The sequence below is a fragment of the Trachinotus anak genome, unplaced genomic scaffold (genome assembly GCF_046630095.1).
Source record: "Trachinotus anak isolate AG129_WGS33_773 ecotype Australia unplaced genomic scaffold, CSIRO_AGI_Tana_v1 ptg000011l, whole genome shotgun sequence".
NCBI lineage: Eukaryota > Metazoa > Chordata > Actinopteri > Carangiformes > Carangidae > Trachinotus > Trachinotus anak.
The window spans coordinates 8,526,372-8,547,029 of NW_027273862.1; positions in this window are offsets into that span (position 1 = coordinate 8,526,372).

Sequence of the window (20,658 nt, forward strand, 5' to 3'; positions counted from 1 at the left end):
TTTTTAAGACCTTGAATAATCTTAGAGGCCTGGTCTGTATTTTGCAACTTGCATTAACAGAATAATTCGACATTATTTTGGAAATATGTGTATTTGCTTTCTTGTAAATGAGAAGATCAATTCCATGCTCATATTTGCATGAAAAATATGAAGCTAGAGAGCAGCAGCTGGTTAGCTTAGCTTAGCTTAACATAAAGACTGAAAACAGGCGGAAACATTTAGCCTGGCACTGTCCAAAGTTAACTAAATCTGCCTGACAGCAACTGTAAAGCAAGCTAATTAACATAATATATCTCATTTGTTTAATTGGTACAAAAACTAAGGTGCAAAAACAACATGTGGTGGTTTTACAGAAGGCTGTGTATAGGACTATTTTTTGAGCAGACGCAATAACTTCCTGGAGTCACTGTGAGGTTGCCAGGCAAGCAGCTGTGACTCCAGGAAGTTATACCGGTTAAGCACAAAACCCTCCATAAATCTGCAATTTGTCATTTTTAGATCAACAAACAGGAGATAATATCTTAATAAGTTCGCTTTATAGGTGCTGATGAGCAGATTTTGTTAACTTCAGACAAAGCCATGCTCGCTTTTTTTCCCTCTTGTTTCCAGTCTTTGAGCTAAGCTAAGTTCACTGCTAGCTACACCGCTCATCTGTCAGCAAGAAAGTGAATAAACATTTGTTCAAAATTCTTAAACCTTTCTTTTTAGGTGTCCTTAAGTTCATTCTAGAAATAGTGCAAGACTTATCAGTTACATAGTGTATTGTCCTGCAAGTTATAAATACCAGGTTAAAGAACCAAATCACTTCCAATCCACACTGTGTTGCTGAAACTCAGCTAAAAATAGAATATAATACCTGAAGATTTTAAAATCGTGCCAGAATATCTTTTATTTGAAAAACCTGATAAGCCGTTGTAAAGAGTAAATGTATCACTGTGGATCAGTCACAGATCACTGTGGATTATTTTTGCAGGTTTCAGGAAACTAAAGACATGTTCTCAACAATCAGGGTGAGAGAATTCTTCTGAAAAAAGAAATCTTACTGAGTCAGTAAATGTTCAGAACTTGGTCTCATCTGTGCAGATATGAATCAGCAGCTCACATATAATACAATCACTACAATGACTGGGCTGAGAAACAGTCCCAAAGGAAGGACTGTAGTGCAGACTCCACATGTGTATGTACCATATATATAAAATGCATGTCTGTCAGTGGATAACAGAGGATAACTCCAAATGTAATGACTACTGGAACCTGTAACCGTGCTATGAGTGACCTTTATTTGATTAAATAGACACTTGAAGATTAAGAATGTCTTTTTTTATAGACCAGGCAAAGACAGCATAATGACTGCAGACTATAAAAGTTATTGGTGTTTCAACAGCTTGCAAAGAGAAGACTTTTCAAAGCTGTAGTCATAAGTGCCTTTAAAATAAACACCCCTCTGAGCTTGTCATTACCAACAATAACATCAGTGCAATGTCATCAGCATGTGAAAAAATCAGACTGAAATTGCTGTTTCAATTTGCAGTAGCATGCTTTGACAGATGTTTTTTTTATATTTATAAAATGAGAGCAGACTGAAATGTAGATGTACCACAGTGTCCTTGGATTGGAAATCAACATTTAATATTTAGCTAAGCAAGGCCCCTGAAAGCATGGAAACCATTAACATTATGGAAATTAGTATCAGTTATCTGTTCATAATTATCACGACACAATAAAAAATGTAATTGTGAGGAAGCATGATTGAAAGATTAGCTTACTAAAATGCCAATAAAGAGTCTGCCCCTGTGCTTTAGTGGTAAAAAAAAAAAAAAAAAAAAAAAAAAGTAATGTTGTCACTAGCAGCAGCATTTTTTTTTTCAGACTTGCACTAGACTTAGACTGCAAATAAATGTACAAGAATTTGTCTTAGTGAACACTGGTGCGGAGACAATGACATGTTGCAGAGATTCACAGTGCATGCTGCATACTGAGACAACAATGGCACAAACTGGACTTAATGCACTGTGCAATGCAAAGACAATGAAATATGAGCTTACTATAAAGAGTAGAGTAGAATACAAATTTCTCTGCATAGATTACTACAGAGATCAAAGAAAATGCAGTATGGTAATGACTTGGGTATACAATACCCGATTCAGATTTACAGTTGCCTGTGTGAGATGCTGACTACTCTGAGGCTGCCCACATTTGTTAAGTAGCTTCCATAGGAGTGATGATGAGACCAGTGTGTAGTTGGTAAGTTGGACTAACATGCTTAGTCAGTGATTGTGCAAATGACAAAGTCAACACAAAGTCAACACAAAAGGAAAACTTTCACATAGACACAGGAGTACAGAGAAAGAGGCATGTATTGAAGAGGAAGCAAGAAAACAAATAATCTGTAGGGGTCAGACTGGGTCATTGATGAAAATTTCAGATGACTCAGTAATACAGAAAGTTCCCACTGGTATTTTTAGACAATCCCAATACAAATGGAAATTTAGAAACTTTTGAATGAGCCAAATTAGGGCACAGACTAATGACTGTCTATCAATAAATAGTTGCTATTTGTAACGCTAATCAGCCTACATCCATGGACAAATTATGAAAAAGTGGGCCCCTGGACACTGACATGTAAAAGACTCCCCACCCCTCCTAACATTCCTCTTCTAAAAGACACCCAGACTAAGCTCTTTATGGTTGTTTTACATGTCTTTGAAGTCATTTTTTCCACTGTTGTTGTTTTGCTTCTCTTTATGATCATTTTGCATCTCCTTGTTGTTATTTTGTATGTCCTCCTAGTCATTTTGCATAGCTGTTGTGGTCGTTTTGTGTCTCCTTGTGGAGATCTTTACATGTCTTTGTAATCATTTTGCATCTCATTTGTAGTTGTGTCATTTTGGTTTGTGTCTTAGGTTGTTTTGCTTTTCTTTGTGGTTGTTTTGCATCTCTGTGTACTCATTTGATTCCATCAAGAAATGTTAACAGTCACATCATACAGAGGTTCTGGTCCAAGGGCCATCCCCATCCCTGGCTGCTTCTCTAGCCCCGCCCTGTCCCGATACCTCTGACCCTGTCTGCCACCCATTCAACCACTACATGATATGATGCCCTTTAATTCCCACAAAGAGGTGCCCACGCAAACACAAACTTATGTACATGAATCTAACTTCACCCAATGTTTCAAAAAATCAGATGAGGACATGGTGGACCCGCATTCTGTGCAGCTTGACAGAAAGAGCACAGCGAAGCTTACACAGCACTCAGCTATTGTCAGGCTCTATGCCATGCCTCGCACCAACAGCTTGCACTCTGTTTCCATCAGATGTAACGCACAGTCTGGCACTGCAGCCAGTCAAACCTTGTTAGTTGCTTTAGCCTCTGTTTACAAAGACTGGGCATTTTGTCATGTTGATCTTATATGTGGTAGGGATTGTTTGATCAAGGAGGGTGGTTGTTGTATTTTTTATTTTTATTTTTTTTGCTGTAGGCTGCTTTGACAGCTTGAGGTGAGCTGATCTGGAGCTCCCCTCGGCAGCACCAGAAAAGCTCATTGTTAATAGGCGTCTTTATGGCACCACAGACTTGTCATCACAGTCTATTTTTACTTTGGTGGAGGCCCGGCAGGCTCAGCGGTGTGGCATTTGAAGCTCACGCCGTTGACTCACAAACAGCACTGCTTCACAGAGCCTACACAACTAGTTCACAAGCTGTTCTGTCGCACATGTTGCCTTTCTATCACGCCGCTTTGGAGAGACTGAAATAAAGCAACGTGTTCCCTACTAAATCTATTTTTCATTGGCTTTTAGCTCTGTGTTGTGCAAGCTGTTTGATTTCGGCAGTGCTGCCTTTAGAGCTTTGGCTCAACACATCAAAACTCCTACATCTCCTTACAACTCCTAAAACCTTTGGAGGTTCCTTTCTCATATTTGAGTCCAGAAATAGGAAACGGTGTGCAACACATGTGCCAAACAGGCAATTTGATAAAGAATATGCATGTTTTAGTTCACTGCTACAGTAAAAATAGAATAAAACCATTTTATTTTTATTAGTTTTCATAAAATGTAAACATACACTGCAATTTCATTAAGAAGAAGAACAGGAAGAAAAAGATTAAGACAAAGCTCATCATATTATTTCACCTTTTCTGCACCTGTAACTGTCCTTGATTATTTGCTTGTGTTGAATCCCTTACACTTTACCCACAAGGGTACATATGTTGAAGACACAGAGTGTGTGTGTGTGTGTCTATACTCTATACAATTCACACACCACAGTATGTGGCAGAATCGAAGCCCACCTTTCTTAAGATGTCTGAGGACCTCAGGGGCTCAATATAATATAGTTGTTTTCTACTTATTTTCTAAGAATGTTCCATTCCCAGTAGTGTGCTTCCCTCGAATATAATGCTGTTTATTGTGCTGGAAGGACAGGATATGTTTGTTTTGCAGTCAAAAGGATGTATTTTGTGTCTGCAAGCACTCAAGGTTGTATGCTGAATACCATATAACTGCAATGACACAGAGTACAAATAAAGGTCCAACAGCTCGATGTTTCAGTCCATAAACTTTTTATGTATTTTACTCTTTATGAAACTATCTTTTTTTATATGCTGTAACCCTGATGAAGACTGCAGAGCAGAATCATTCCAGTTTATTACTTAACTCCATTTGTCATCCAAGTGTTGCTGAATTACATATTTTGTAATACAGTAGTACTCATATTCAAGCACCTTGCTAAAGCAGCACATTAGAGACAGTTCCATTGAGTGTTTCATAAACTGATTAATTCACACTGACCTTTGGCTAAAATGACATTAAAAATAACATTTAGTTACAATTATGTTTCTTGAAAGGGTATGTTTTACGTTGTTTTATTGAGCATGCTATCTGTAAAATGCGAGTTGCTGCAGTGCAGTCATATGTAGGTAATATGAATTTTACCTGTTTGTCCTCTCAAAGAACTGGTTCCCTTCCTTTATCTACCTATATTTGTGAGGATATGCAAGTACAGGATGTTAATTGCTGGCAGCTGAGAGAGTACAATGCATCACTCAAACCAAGACAAAGGCATAGGCAGAAATATAGGTTTTAGATTCATCACCTTATTCACAGGATATTATAAAAGTTACTATTTTTAAAGTGGGAATTATGATAAAGTATCTGTTACAACACAACAGCTAATACTGGATGGGGACAGAGTCGTGTAGAGGTATGGCTGATGATTTCACAAATGACATCAATCTCACATAAAACTCTTTAACTTCTTGTGCTGTCTTGTCATGAACCTACAGAGTGGCTTCAAAGGCATTAGGTAAAACCATCAACCAGTGAACTGGATTGCATCCATTGTTCTCCTCTAGTGGATCATTTGCAACAATCCAGAGATAAATCTGCTTTCTATTTTTGGGCTCTGACAGCCACTACCTGTATCCAGCCGCCTGCTAGCCCCCACCCAGACAGTGACTGGCCTAATGTCTGGTCGCAGTGGCTTCCTTGAAGCGCTCCTGCAAGTTAATAAATTCTGGGCCATCTGTTTTCATACAGCCCCTTTCCATTACCAGGTGCCCCCCTCCTCCTTGGACCTCTATCTAATTAACTTTCCTCTCTCTGCCTCTCTTTGTGCCCACATTCAAACTGGGGAAAGAGAGGTAGGAAGAGACAGGACAAAGAAAGTGAACGAGGGGAAAGGTAAATTTGTTTAACCTGATGTTTTGAGGCAAAGTAAACCTCACGGTAACCTAGTTAGCCGCAATGCTTTTTTTGTTCAATTTAGCAACAATGTTATTAATAACCATGTGAGTCTGAAGGGTACTTAACCATGCAATAAAGAGATGGGGCATCGAGTGCCACTGTTCTGCCATTGCTTTGGAGAGGAACACTAATTGCTAGTCGGGGAATCTAATGAAAACCCTCCAAACAAATAACAAAGCAGACAGTGACGAGTGTATGAAGTAGAACAAAGGGAGGAGAGCAATGCAAGGGAGAGAATATATGAAATAATTATAATGATAAACACTGTTGGTATAGTTATTCAATGTAGTCAAAGCTTCACAGACAGTAAACCAACAGTAATTCAAAGTCACAAGGAGAAGAAACAATAAAATACCAGCCATGAATTGAGAAAGGTATTAGAGATCAATAAAACAAGTATTTATAGTAAGTAAGAATAAGGTAGGTAAAAACAAATAATGTAAAAAGCCCTTCTGTGAAACATGTTTTGAAAAAGATTTAAAAGCTGACCCAAAGGGACATGAAATGATCTCATTTTATCATTGGATAGGCTTTTATCAAATAAACATGAGCTTGGCTCTCACAGATTTTGTGTCCTTTCTGTGGATGAATGCTGTTGTTGAGAACAGAAATGGCTGTGGGAAGAAAAACAGCTCCCTGACACAAAAAAAACTAGCAATGCCCACAGCATATAACGCTTTTAACTACTTTTTGCTCTCACAGTCAAACTCAAAGTATCAACCATCAAAGCCATTAGGGTGCCAGAGTGCCCCTGTGGTTTTGCCATTAGCCCATAATATATTGGCAACAACATGTCACAACGGCACTACAGTATCAACATACATGCATGGAGGAAAAATGCGGCACATAAATAGCATAGCCAAAACAGCACTATACTCCACACAAGGTTAGGATTCCCCATTGTGGAGGAAATGTAAGTTATGTGTCTACATTAAGCTGTAATGTTCTTGGAGAAGATGATGCCACTTTTTTACGGTAAAGCTGTTGACTATTCATGAAAATCATGACAGTGGCTGTAGGAGATTAGATTCCTGCTGTTGCAGGAAACCCTTGTAAGTCCAAGTAGTAATTTCCATGGTTCTACCTGAGCTGAAGGTTTATGTGGTTCTTTATAGGAAATGTCAGCTGTGTGACCCCAAGGCCCACAAAATCTATTCATAAACTACAATAAGAATGCATGGTTGTCAGTAAGAAAATAAGGCTGCTTTTCAAAGATACAAGGTTTCTACCCAGTGGCAGCCATATTTCTGACACGTTCCCATTTGCATGAATCCCATGCATATTACATCGCTCCGACCTGTTGGCTACCACGGGAATTGTCATCATCGGTTGCAGGCAATAATAGTAAGTTACTGCTGCTTGTCATATGCCATCCTGCTTCTGCTATAATTTATGTGCATAGGACCATTGTCTTCTGGCCCAGGGGGCATTTTGTGTGCCTTCGATTTTAGCTTTATGACTCGAGGAGCAGAGAGCCTGCACCACTTCTGAGTGAACCAAACCCTGGCACATGTTGAGAATCTCCTCCCCTCTCCAAATGAATGTAGCACTTCTCTCCCCATCTGTGAGATGCAGAGGGAAATGCATGGCCTTCCTATTGACAGAGTCAGAGAGGGCTACATATAAATGAAACGGAAGGAGCATGATTGGGATGGGTTACACCTCTGAGGAGCTCATCGGGAAGGGCATGTCCCTCATTACAGCTGTTTGGAGAGAGGTCTCGTTTTGCCAGCGCACTCCCCTCGGCGTCCTCCACCTGCAGCAGGTCAGGGAGGGAGGGAGAAGTCTCTGACATGACCTCCAATGAAGTGAGCATGTCGGGAACCGCTGGAGATTGGGGGCGGAACCAATGCCGAAGAGGGAGAAACACAAGCCTTGCAATCAGCCATGAAATGCAACCTGGCACCAATTGGACTGGGCCTGCAGGGAGCCTCAGTAGACCTAAGCCTGCAGAACAACAGGGAGGGAAGCACGGGTAGAGGGTGAGGGATGCGGGGGTGTAGAGAGGGTTGTGGGGTGCGAGGTCATTCTACCTCACAGGGTGTTTTATTAATGTAATTAAACACGGGCGAGCTCTCTGGCTCTGCATCATAGCTGACCTCCACAGCAGAGGGAAGGGAGGGAGGAAAAAGAGGGAGAGACAGGCAGGGAAAGGGAGGGCGAGGGAGGATTGGGGGGAGAGGGAGGCAGGATTGGGGGGAAGAAGAGATGGGAGGGAGGGGGAAAGAGGTAGGGATAACAAGGACATGAGATTGGCAGGATAAGGCGAGATGAAACAAGAGAGGACAGAGCTAAGCAAGAGGGATAAAAAGAGATAGATGCAGCATGATGCATGAGTGGTAGGGGAGGATCGTGAATTTAGTCAGAGAATTAGTGCATGGGACAAGGCAACTGAGCCATGGAGGAGTCAAGGCTAGGGCATTTGAGGAAAGAGAGGTCAACACGAGGGCAAACAAAGGCCTCTGGGCCTGGTGCAAAATGTGAGGAATGTCATGTAATCATATTAGACACAGTTCAGTGCTCTGTCTAAACACAGGGCTGTGCTCTCTCTCTCAGCGTAATGATAATGTGCAATATTGTTTTTCCACACACTTAAGCGTTTTTTATTTCTTATTTAATTTACTATACAGAGGCAGACAGCCCCTGAAAAGTTGGTCATGTATTTCTCTAAAACATTATATGTTCCTTTGATAAATAAGGAACAATCAAATGATGGTTAGAAAAAAAAACATTCTTATATCATTTATTTAGAGTTTAAACTGCAGCTAATCTGTTTCATCTATGTGATTTCAACATAGGCAGGCAACCTCACAACTGTCATCCCATTTACATTCCAACTTTGCTAAACTCTGATTGGTTCACCAAAGTATGTGTCATCTTTTAGTCAGCTTTTTCCAGCTGGGTCCCTCCCACTTCAACTGAGAAAAGGACTGACAAAAAAACACAAATATAGAAATCTCTGTTGTGAAATAACCAGAGGCGTTTGAACGTCTGCAGACAGTTTTGTGTTCATATCAGTCCCAATAGTTAGGAGCAGGCTTTAATTGTGCTTTAATTAAATTTATTAGGTGGTCACTTTTCCATCAAAATAGCTGATGTGTTGTCCACTTTTAGTACATTTGGTGGTGATGGAAGTCAAGACTTTGTTCTTGAGCAGAAAAGTTGCAAACTGAAAATATTCCACTGCTGCCACTCTGTTTGCTGTACAAGTTTGTGTTTTGTTCTTGGGCTCTGATTTGTCACTTTTGAAGTTTGCCTTCCCGTGGCAAATCTGTCATTTCATTTAAGGTACAGCTTATTGCAAAGTCACAAACCTGCTCTAAAGTCTTAGACCTGTGATCAGTTAAAAAAAAAGTTCAAATAAGTCTTTCATGCTTTTTCTTATCCAGAGTTGGCTCAGAAACCGAAAGGCCCCAAGCCTTTAAACCACAATGTTGCTGCTTTATTGTTCTGTTTGTTTGGGTGTTTCTTGTTTTCTGTACTTTCCCTCTACAGTAGCTGTGTAGTTTTACCCATACCTTGGCCATACTTCAGTACAACATAATATTATAAATTTTTACCTTGTTTTACAAGCAAATTAAATGTGAGATAGTGAAGGAACATATGGATTTCAGTGCCATAACAGTGCCCCCCACATATAAACCATGGTAGTCCTCATTTATGTCTCCATCTTTTCTGTTGCTGCACTGTGGATGAACTCAGTCACATGCAGTGTACAGGCAGATAGAGAGACATATGCTTCAGAAGACAGACTAGAAGGATGGAGCTGTGTAATAGGTCAGGGCTCTTGAAGAGCGGTGCTATAAGGAGGGGTCGGCGAGAATTCAGCACTGTACGTGACAGCTTGAAGCACACCCCGTCACAATCCATTTCTCATCTCCACGGCCTGCATTAGACGCCTTGTCACAATAATTACATTTCTCTGTATTAATTGATGACTTATAATGGAAATAAGAGCTGTCGGGGAATGTATCAAACTACAGCAACAATAATAGCAAAGGCAATAACCAAACAAATATCAAATGGACAAACGAGGGAGAGTATTAGACATGATTGATGAGGGGAACGGGCTCAACCACACACACTGTGTATGTGCTGTGGGACTTCTGCTGCTGTACATTTGACAGGCTTGTTTGACTGTGAGCGTGTATGTATATATTAAACAGAGAATGTAAGAGTTTGGGTGTACTTTATTCATGTGTTGGTGTGTATGTGTGCTGCTGCGTGCATCTACTATTCACTTTTAGTACAGGCTAGAGACTTCGCTTGGAGGGAAATTATAATAACTAATAGAGCAGGAATGAGGAATTTGTAATCCGTGTCAGAATTGAATTACTTTCCAATAATGCTTATTTCAATACACAAAAAGACATAATCCCTTTCATCTGTAAGCTTTGCTATTGTCATCAGCACGACACAGCAGAATATCAATGCAGACACACACAGTCATTACATTATTGATATGAAAGCTCATTTGTCCTTTGCCCTCTAAGTTCAGAGTAGCTTAATGAGGTATATCTGTTGTTTTCAGGTATAAATATTTACAACTGCTGCATAATGGTTATGCGCAAAATGCCATTAGAATGTATGCTTTCCTCAAGTGTAATGAACTGAAACACCATCGCACACAGTTAACGATGCACGATGTAAGCACAAAGCGTGTCCATGTATACAGTTAGTAATGCTACAGTGTACTGTAATCACCTTTTTTTTTTTTTTTTTTTTTACTTTGCCATTTATCCTTTTTGTCTTTCTGAGAAATGTCTTGCTACTGACATGAAAAGAGGGAGGAAGGCTTGAGAGACTGAGAATGAACAAACACGTTTCATTTATGAGGATTAAACCTTGTACCATGAACTTCAACATCAGCCCCACAAAAAACTCACATATACTCTCTATTTTCGTGTTATATTTTCTAAGAAAGCTTGAAACAGCATTTTGTGAAATATTATGGCCAATGGCTTAAGAACTGCAGACATTTCTTAATCATCAGTGTTGTTTTTTTATTTCACTTTTTGGGACATATTTAAACTAACACATACACTGGTGTCATTTACAGTCACAGAGCCACTCTGCGCCGCTAAGTGCCATAACTGGAATGTTTATAAATTGACCGTCCCTAAAATTGTGCTGATGATCATCCGTGAAATTATAATATCAATCAAATCAAACAGTACCTTGATTTTAACCTTGACTCTGGAACAGTCAAAAAACTTAAATGGCCTTTGGGGACAGCAATGTTAGGAACCCACTGATATAACCTGGCACTAGGCCACATAAAGACTTGTGTGTAATCAGTCATACAATGAAAAGGAAAGACAAGAAGTGACAAACCTTCAACTGTGTGAAAGAATATAAAAGCAAAGGATTCCCTCTATATTACTAAAAGATAAAGTTGCTCACAAAAGTCAGTCATTGTTAAAGGAGGAATTACCAAGGCATGGCTGCAATCGTTTGGAAAAATGTTCATTGCTGATAATATTCTGTAGTAAAAAGAGGGCCTCTGAAGTCACACAAACGTGGCATGACTCTTTTCTACATTATACATGCTTCAGCAGACAAATTATCACCACATAACTTTGTGTGGTTTGCAGCCTTGTCCCAAAACAAAATTTCTGGACACCATTGGTTTTCAAATGAGGGCAGGATTGCACTTTTGTCTCCTTATGATTGAATAATCTTGTGTCTAGACTAAAGTTTGAGAAGACCTCAATTTTTCCCAGCTGTTATTTGAATTTACATAACTCATTGTCTCAGTGCTTCTGAGACAAATAGACAATTGGAGATTTTAAAAACAAGGAATCCTGGAATCTCCTTGTTGAACTAAATTCAAATTTGAAATCTAAATTGTTGACTCATCCAGCAGCTGAACACACTCATGACTTTCTTTATCCAATGGAAATCAAATATAGTTATATAGTTCAGCAACATGGTCCCTTGAAGAAGTTCCCACCAATGTATAGCACTTGTAGTTTGCTTTGCTTTCACCTTCTGTCCAGTTCAGCCCAAAGCAACTCTATGGGATTTAACGCTGTGCTGGTCTTCCATCATGTGAGGCCACCGTCTGGTTCTTTTCTTCTAATGCTATGGCTCATTATCTTGCTATAGGATGAACCCCTAACCAACCAGGCTGTCTTCCTATGTTACTTGTCTTGTTCTCACCATTCTGATAGCCATGTACAGTACTTTGTACACACAGAGATTTTCTACATATCTTTGTAGCATATAAGGTTATTCACTTGACTTTAACTGCAGAAATTTCAATGAAAACTGAAAAAAAATGCTCTAAAACTTGGATAAGTTTTTTTGGCAGTGAAAGAAAATGTTCATTGAGTTTTTGAATCCCTTTGAGTTCCACAGGTTGCAGCTGGTTGTAATAAAGGGGGTTGGAAAATTATTCTACTTATTACAAAACAGCAACAGCACTTTTAATTTAACATATTTGAGACCCACATTTGTATGTGCAATCCTCAGTTTTGGTTAATAAGAAACTTGTTTCATGTAGTGTGCACACACCAGGGGCCACTGCAGAAACAGGTTAAACATGTTTTCTGTATAGAACTTTCTGTAATCAAATTTCATTATATTCATGGGAAAACATGTTGGTATACTCTGCTGGAACAAAATATGCCAGATTAACTTTGCCATGTGTTGCAAGATGGCCGACTGTCCTGTTCAGACCTGATCACAATGTGCTGTGGGTGTCATGAGCAGTGGTGCCGTCTTACCTCTGCCTCATGTTGTGTGTTGATGAAGAAATGTGTAATGGAACCACTGATGTTGTAAACCATCTTTTTCTGGTCTAGTTTTGTGAAGACTGTATAGCCCAGTATCTGGCAAAAGGTCCAGAAAGAAGCATCTTAATAAGTGGGTTTCCATTCAAATGTAACACAAATTTTCAACAAATTTTAATGCATGTAAAAATATTATATTCACATATGCAAAGTAGGGGGTTTGTACATCAAGATAAACAGTTGGTAATGCAATTCTCCAATCAGGTGCCATAAAATTGTTCTTCATCTTTAAACAAGGATGACATAATTAAATGAGCCAGTCAAACCTAAAATGTAAATGTTTTAAAAATGCATGATTGTTTTTCTGAAGAACATTACAATCTCCTCATCGCTTCACAAAGATCTGTTTTTGTCTGCTGCTGTCTTTGGTTTCCTCAGTGTACAATTAAGTCACATGCTTTTGCTTTTATTGATATACATTTTTTTTCTACCTCAACCAAGTGTTAGAACTTTTTTGCAATAGTTTTTTTTTACATGCAAAATGAAAATGCAGATACAAACAGATGAATGGTCCACTGGTGCTTGGTGCATGGAGTAAAACGCCTAGGATTTTGGGATAGTATGATAGATCTGTAGATAGTTTGGTTGGTTGTGCTGACATACTGTAGGTTTTTCTCCAGTGAACAATTCAAGTGAGTGATGTTCAAGTAATGAGAGCAGCACTGACTACCAAGAAGCCTATCCTTGTTTTTGTTCTGATCAATCAGGAACCAGTACCAATTTAGACCTGATCTTGTAATCCAGCCATACAATACAGCAACAGATATCTGATGTAAACCAAATGCAATCTCTGCAGCTGACGTATTAAAACGATTAGTTGAGACAAAGAAATTCAGATTGGATAAAAATGAGGTGGATCAATTCAAGGCAGTGGCAGAAGTACTGTACGCTGTCTTAGTCTGTTAATTAAAGTGGCATGATCATTTGTATCAAAGGTTCTGCTAAGGTCAAGTGAAGCCAATATTGTGCATGCTCCTGGATCAATATGCTTACGGTAAGTGTCAAGTCCAGACCATGTCAGCATCCAGTGAACCCAAGCCATCCCAAAATAGCTGGAACACATCCAGATGAAAGAAAGCTGTTTCAGCAAACTTTTAGCAAAAGGCCAACAGTCCTCATCACCTCACTGAATAAATTTGTGTGAATACCATCAAGGGGAGAGGAGGGCCTCATACGTGACACCTTCTCAGTGACACTATGCAAAAAAGAAAAAAAGAATTGGCTCAAAGCGATTGAACAAATTAGGGAGTAGGCAAAGGAGTTCAACAGCAGAAATTAGAGAAGTTAGAGGAGCGATATGAGTCCTTCTCAAGACTGAAAAAACCTGGGGAAAATTTTTTCATGAAAAGTCTTTTCATGTCCATGAGATAATGCAAACATTTCAAAGCCATTCCAAGGTCCCCAGGATATCACCAATATTTTGTACTCTGTCTTCTTGGAAATGAAGCTGCATGAAACTACTGCTTCCTCCCGGGGTGTCTACCTTTTTACTTAGGTAAAAATTTTCTTACATAACTTCTCAGACACAAATGAACTCTATTAAATAACATTACCAAACCATTTTAAACAACACTACACCTGGAAAAGTTGTGTCTGCATTAGTGGGAACATCTTATTTTCTTTCCATATCCTGATTCTGTGCTTAGACCTCTGTGGAACTGTTTGATACAAAGAGTATATTAGATGTAATTTTTCAAATTCAATCCCTGTTTTGAGGTCCACTGTTGCAAGAACATTTTGAAATCTGACCCCTCATACCATGAAGCCATCCAGTTACCCATTAGCATGGGTCAAAGCAAGCAAGTCTGACAGTTGTGAAAGCACAATATTGTTGCACTGTACAATCTTCCAACAGACAAATTAGCTACCATTTGCAGATATTCTGCAATAGTAATGTTTTACATTAACATTTACTGATCAACAACTCTGTTATTTCTGGTTGTAAATATGTATTCCATATTTTTGTTTTTCCAATATGTATTCCATATTTTTGTCAGGATTTTCATATTGGATGAATCTGCAGCACACAATTTACATCCAATACTAGTGTTCAGTGCTATCATATACAGGTAACTCACCCAAAACCTCCATACTCCTGACTTTGATAAAACAAAATGAGTCATCACTCATTGCACCAGCATGAGTCAGCATCTTTAGCAGTATTTCAGAGACACTAAGACACTATTATGGCTACTATTAACAATATGCAAAGAGTTATTGTATTAGGATATACTGTACAGAGAAGATGTGGCCATTTTTCAAGGTTTATAGCTGTGCTTAAAAGTAATATGGGGAGCTTCTTACATTTTTGCCTAAACACATTTGATAAGTATACATTCTCTTGTACTCTACTTGCAACATTTTAAGGGAGAGTTTTTATCTTTTCATACACTGAAAAATGAAAGCTCTGAAGAGAGAAATTTTGAAGTGCTTTAGGGAGTGAGGTATGCCTTGCAGGGCACTGACCAGCCACATAAGTCAAGTCTAAGTTCGCCTGACTGCAAACTCAATGTGTGTATAGCACTAAGTATGTTCAGTGAATGCCAAATATAGTTTTGACATCTTGGGGAGCTCAAACCTATCACCAGGCTGTTAACATATTTAAACTTGATAATGGGTAATTTGTCAGTGCTAATTTGTTATGCAAATTTTCTCATCAAGCTTCCTAAAAAGATTAGCTTGGTGGAAGCCAAGTAAAATGTAAACCACTATGGCGAATTCTTCTTCAGCTCCTCTTTTTTCAGGAGAGATAGATATATACATGGGCCAATACACAATACACAATACACAATTAAACCCTGAATTGGGAGACTACTTAATGGTACATTTGCTTTTATTTACACTTATTTTTATATTTTTTATAATAAAATGCTGCTGCCACAGTTTCTGAAGTCAAAGCGCTCTCAAGCGCTCATGCCTTACTGGCAATGTATGCAACCCCTACTTTTGTCCTAGCAGGTAGTAAGCTCCATAATAATAAAATCTAGATTTTATAACGTATATTGCTCTATTATTCAATTTTCTTTCCTATCTTTACCACCCCATGTCATTTTCTATAACTGTTACTTCCTACAGAGCCACTTAATAATGCCATATGTAAGTCTTCCCTGCCGCCAAACAGTTTCTTGCCGGAAGCAGGTGGTGATGGTGGTGGTGGAGATAATAGTCGCTTGCTAAAAGCTTCAGCCATCATTATGTTTATGAGACCATAGGATAGAAAACACCCTCTTTTCAGTGCTACTTCTTCATGCTCTCATGCTGAACCGAGGGCTGGACACCACCGTGACTCACTATCACAAAGTAGTATCTCAAGACCAGGGTTAGATGATTAGCATCCTAACTTCTGTGGTAGAAAAGAAGTGATAAAAATAGAAGCAAAACAAGAACTGACATTGCTTTCCACCACTGGGCACAGTTCTTGGAGGGTAAAGGAATGAAGGAAGGAAGGACTTTCTTCTAGACTGGTAAATTAACAGCTATTTCCCAGGTTATGATCCCACATGTAATGGCCTTCAAAGAGGCTATTTGTAAATTTTCTCTGCTGCCAAGCGTGGTTGTGGAGTAGGTGGTGGTGATGGCTGCTTGACAAAAGCTTCAGTCATCGTTACATTTATATGACAAGATGTTATGACAATCCTTAAGTCTGCCTCGTATAAATGTCTCTAAGTGGTACCTTTTTTCACTCTTTAGTAAGCTATCAAGCCTCCAGTTATTGGTATTAGTAAGTCTGTCTAATAGTTTTTGAGTAGTTTTCTGGTAAAGAAGGTAGGGGAGTCACACAGTCCATTGCAGGGTTCTTTGTGATTACTTGAAGAGGGATTAAAAGAAGTATGCTGGCAGAGAAAATAAACCCTCATTTAAATGCGGGTTTACAAGTTGAAAAACCCAGCATCTTTCTTTTCTTTATTAATTAAAAAAGCTTGACAGAAGTATATTCATTAACCATCATCATTAACCATCACAAGTCATGTTGAATATACATTTGATGCACCAACGCATTTATTTCCTCTATTGTACAGTGTAACCTATTAGAGGATGTGTGATGATAAGATGTCTTTTGATTTTGGCATTGTTTCAGATACCTGAGATTGCAGGTCTTCAGGTTACCAGCATGAAAATTTAAGTAGGACAAAAATCCACCACACAATTGTGAGGCTGTAAGAATCAATATTTATATCAGGAAAATCAATATAAAAAGAGACCAAGACTTTTGCTGGGGATACATAAACCTTGTAGTTGGCTAAAATTACAGTACAGCAAGTTCACCAATATATATATATATATATATATATATTATATATATATATATATATATATATATATATATATATATATATATATATATATATATATATATATATATATATATGTAGTATGTTTGTCTCTAGCATTAACTCGACTTTTTTCTGTCTTTCGAGTTGCATCTGTATAATTTAAATGCTGTCACTTAAATTTCTGTTGCAAAAGGGAATATGAGTTCAAAATATGTTTAGAAAAAAACACATTTGCATGGGGTGCATAATTTTTCTCTTGAGACTGTAGGCCAATACTCCGCATGAAAATGGGACGTGACAACTTACTGAACATCTGGAAGGAGGAAGGCGACAAGGAGACAAGTTAGGAGTTATAAGGGCATCTGTTTGGCTCTCCTTCCTTCTGCAGCCTGTCTTGGAGCAGAATCTCTCCTTCTTCCTTGTTTCTGGCATCTTTATCCGAGAAAGACAGATGGATTTGCTTCTCCCTGGATACACACTGAATCACACACACACACACTCTAATTCCCATGCATGCATGTATACACACACATATAGAGTAACACACAACCAAAGGCACAAATAACTTACAGAGTGCAGGCATAGTGACTTTGACAAACAAATAGACTCCAGCGGGCACACACTCATACACTCAGCGCTTGGGAGACGGACAGCTGTGCAAATATGCCCGGCCCTCATTCTTGGGATCTGAGTGGCGCTCCAGCCACAACAGCAAATATTTCCCCTGCTGTCATCTTCTCTATTTTCTCTCCCTTATTCATCAGAAGCGTGCCCAGGAAGTGGCAGGAGAGGTTCAGCAGTTTCATCGTACGGCCAGGAACCACCACATTCCTCTTTTTCCCATTTCCCTCTTCTTCCTCCAGGAGCCAGAAGCTGATTGGGGGGAAAAGTGGTGGCGAGGTGGGACCCCTACCTGTCCCCTGGGGAAGATGAAATGTAAATTTTGCGACGTGGGCTCATTTGCTGCAGTCTGGAGCTGTCTGATAGGACCTGACTGGAGGCTTATTTGATTAGCTTAATTCCATCCTTGTGTGGACCACCGCAGCAATGTTCCTGGAACATTTGTTACATTAGGCCCACAGTTAATGAACAATTTGTTCCGTTGAGCAACGAACCACATGAGCAACAGTGAGCCATCCGTGTGCTTTGTGAAAAGGTTTTCATAGTTGTGACACCTGTCCAAGAAATTAGATTGGAGAACTTATGACTGTAAAAAGTGCAGCGTTATTAATTTTTCTGTGCTCAGATGATGGAAAAAACAGCCTTGTTAATTTCTCTGTGCTTGGATGATGCCTTAATTTGATGGCTTGTGCAGATTTTGTATTATCCCAGGGCCCTACTGTGAATGGTGTTCACTTGTGACAGCATTACATTGTGCTCAGTGCTGCGCATGCAAACTGAATTTCCTACTGGGACAATAAATCGTATTTTGTCTTGCAGTATACGTTGCATATAAAGAGGTTTGGTGAAAGGTTGAGGCTTGAAAAGCTTCTCAGCATGAGCTCAGACATCACTTGTGGCGAAGTCATTCCACCCTCACCTTACATGGTGCATCTTTCACACCCTCTCCATATGTTACATTTCAGCGTACATCTCCATGTGAGAAGCAGCATGAGTCACAGCACTGTATAAACAGCAGCAAGAACAATCAAACACGGCTGAGGGAACGGTACGTGTCACAATCCCACACACACAAATTACTACATATCAGAGTAAAATACAGTCATTTTGACAAAATATTATTATTAATAATATGAAATATAAATGTGTATTTTTGGCAGTTGTGAACAATGAGCTGAAACTGCTTCACACAGTGATACTCTGTGGTTGTTGGATAATGTGGAACGGTATTGATTGTAGTTCGTAGTAATGTGGCATTACAACTCACTGTTGCAATTTAACAGGTGTGATTTATGTCTCAGAACAAAATATGACAGGAAATTTTAATGTCTCAAATTTTGTTGACTTCATTCTGCTTTGGGAGAAGGTGGAGCATTTCCAGGATATTGAATCTAATTGTATGTTAATAGTTCTATTGTATATTGTAGGCTACATAAATTATTTGAGTGGGAAGGTACATAAATAATACAATCTGTAGCTAACTGTTCAAATAATGAATGAAATACGATCCAGAAAGTCAAGGTTGAGTAATGCATCCATGAATTCGAAGGCATATGAGACACCAAAACACGGGTTTCTAAAAACTGTGAGGCATAATGAGAGACTAAAGCGTAGAATTACCTTGTTCACATTATTAAGTAATCTACCAGGAATGTACACTTGCATGAGTGTGATTGGCCAATGGTCAGATGATGTTACACTGCATTATGGTAATAGTTGAGCTGTCTTCTCATGCAGTGTGCTCACTGAAATGTTCACAAAATCGACATGATGTATGTAGATATTTTACTGGCACATCTTTTTTTTTTAGATTTTGTATAAGAGCTGAGATGCGTTTCCCATGTTGTTATATGAGTAATATGACATTGTTAAACTGCAGCCAACAGGACTTTGTCACAAGTGAAACTTTTGGTGTTCTACCATTTTTGTCGCAAAAACATAACTTCTTTTTCTTCTCACTGTCATGTGTCATCATAGGTCGTTTTTTTCAAGCCTCTGATATGATATGAGTGTCACCTGAAATAACACCCTTATTGGTTGTCATGGTTACAATAATAAACATGTATGTTGTACTGAGAGCAGCGTACCTACCTTTGTCACCATGGTTACTATAATAACAGTCATGGATTGGTTAGGTTTAGGAAAAGATTGTGATTTGGGTTTAAATAAAAACTTCCTCAACATTAGACAATCTTTGTTACCGTGGTTACAGTAATGACAATGTGGTTAAGTTTATTGAATGGTCATGGATAATAGAAACAACATAAACTGCTACTTTCACATGGGGATCGGGCTCTGCTCTCTTGTGTCATATTCCATTCATCTAACCCAACCTCACAGACACAAAATTTGCCACTCTATATACTACGTCCCCGCACTTCTCCCTTTGCTCCTGTCATCATTACTATGGCTGCTAGATGTCGCCTAACAACAAAACATAACTTTGGGTCAAAATAACCTGCTGGACAAACTTCTTATGGGCTTGATTTTTACAGGACAGTCTCAAACTATAGGTTAGGGCGTGGCCCTGGACGATTGTGGCACAGAATGATGTTTGAGCTGATTCTTTGAATGAACAGAAAGCAAACAGGTTTGTATGTTAATTAAATTGCTGATTGATCACACAAGCATTCAGTCATATTCATCAACTCACCATACCATACCAAGATGGGATCTCACACTAAGTAAAAATAAACCTTTCTTTCTCACCCCCACTTCTCTCTCTTTTTCTCTCTACTGTCTCTTCAATTCCTCCTCTGTTCCTCCCATGCATGCATGTCTTGCTCACTTTCTCTCTCTCCCTCCCTCTTCCTCTCACTGCCCTTCCTCCTCAGGCCTGCCGCGCTCTCATTTGTCACATTTACAATGGAAACATCCAAATTTACAGATGCTATCAATTAATCACCTCCACTCTAATTACAATCCAATTAACCTCTGTTTCCACGCGCCATGCTGCAGGACGGCCAGCACCCTCCCTACTCAATCACACTGCTCAGAGAGAGACAGACAGAGACGGAGAGGGAAGGAGAGTGGAGAGTAGAGTGAGATTTAATGCAAAAAAAACTAAGTCAGATGGGGAGAGAGATAATGTACATGGACAGATAGATATGTCATGTGGCCGAAAGTGTGTGGTCACAGTGAAGGTCTGAAGTGCCTTTTTATGGTCTGGTCTGTGCCCATTGTTTACAGTTAAGTGAAATTTTAACATTGAAACATATAGTGATATTT